Source organism: Talpa occidentalis, unplaced genomic scaffold (genome assembly GCF_014898055.3).
Source record: "Talpa occidentalis isolate TD23 unplaced genomic scaffold, MPIMG_talOcc4v2.1 talOcc4.4, whole genome shotgun sequence".
Taxonomy (NCBI): domain Eukaryota; kingdom Metazoa; phylum Chordata; class Mammalia; order Eulipotyphla; family Talpidae; genus Talpa; species Talpa occidentalis.
In genome coordinates, this window is record NW_023604295.1 from 137,729,960 (window position 1) to 137,731,359 (window position 1,400).

The window sequence follows — 1,400 nt, forward strand, 5'->3', positions numbered from 1 at the left end:
GTACTGGCAATGTTTGGAACAAAAGTAAATTACCAGACATTTAGGATTAGAAACAACTGATCAGTGTCTGGAGGTCAAGTGGATGGTGGGTGTTCTCTAGGGGCAAGAGAGAGGTGCTAACAGCAATAGGGTGAAGATGGTGGAATTGCTCTTTACAAGACACACCAGCTTTGATTCAGAAAACCACACACTTGGTCTTCCCAAAACTAAGGAAGCAATGGGCATTTCTGGTCAAAGGAAGGAGAATGTTGGGATACATCAGGCAGGAAATGCTCTGTACAGTTCAAGTGTACTCACTGCTATTTGTGGGTTCCCTGTCTCTGAATACAAACCTGGGGCTGCAATACTTCTTGGAGATCTGTTATAAATTTGATCATATCTTAATGTTTTCTCGTCTGGTGGACTGTCTACTAGCTTAGGCTTATTGAATTGTAGCTAATTGAACTAACCACAGATGACATTTTGCTACAAAGAGTTCAAGGGTATGGCTCAATTAATGGAAATAGATTTGTGGCGCCTCTACATAAACCCAAGGAATTCTAGAAACCAAGCCAAGTCAACCAATGTGAGTGTGAGCCAAAGATAAGTGAAAATAACTCCCTAGGCCACTGAGTGCTACTTGGCATTACACAGCAACGGTTTGATTTATATTGCCTTTATGTTCTTACAAGGTCAAAATGCCTGTTTTTAAAAATATTTTTCAAATATACTTTGAGGAACAATTAACAATCTCTTTAAAATAACTGGGGAAATGTTGAAAAAGGTGTCATGCCAAACTATTTAAGGCAAAGGGTATTAGAGTTTCTGCCTCGACTGGTTCACTCTTTGATCTCAATAGTCATTTATTTTCCCCTCTTAGGCACTTATGTTAAAAAGATTTAACAATTTCCTTCTATTCACCTGAGATTTTCAGATATTACCTTTCATTTTATTAATTTTCTCAATATAAGCCACTGTGAATTGAAAACAATTGAGTTCTAGGATAATCATCACAGATTCCCTTCTAACTTCCTCCTACCTCTTACTCTTCTGACATATTTTTGAGGAACATAGGTATTATTTAATCAAAATATAGGAGCAGATGGAATACTCTCCCAAGATATTTAATTGGAAACCTAGGGGAAAATGTTTTATTTCATCAAGGTGAACAAGACAAAATGTTGTGCAATGGACTTTGAGGACAAGTTAAACAATAAGGTTATATTTAGTTTTAAATTTTTTGCTAAGATATGCTATGCAGAAAGAAATCACCAGGATTTTCTATTTTTAAATGTCAGCTTAATCTGTTTTAGTCAAAGTGACACATGTATAAATAAAAAAATGAAAAATAAGTCCTGAATAATAAGTTTCATCCCAAATATTCTGTGCACATAAGTCTATCCTTCAGAAAAATACTGTCA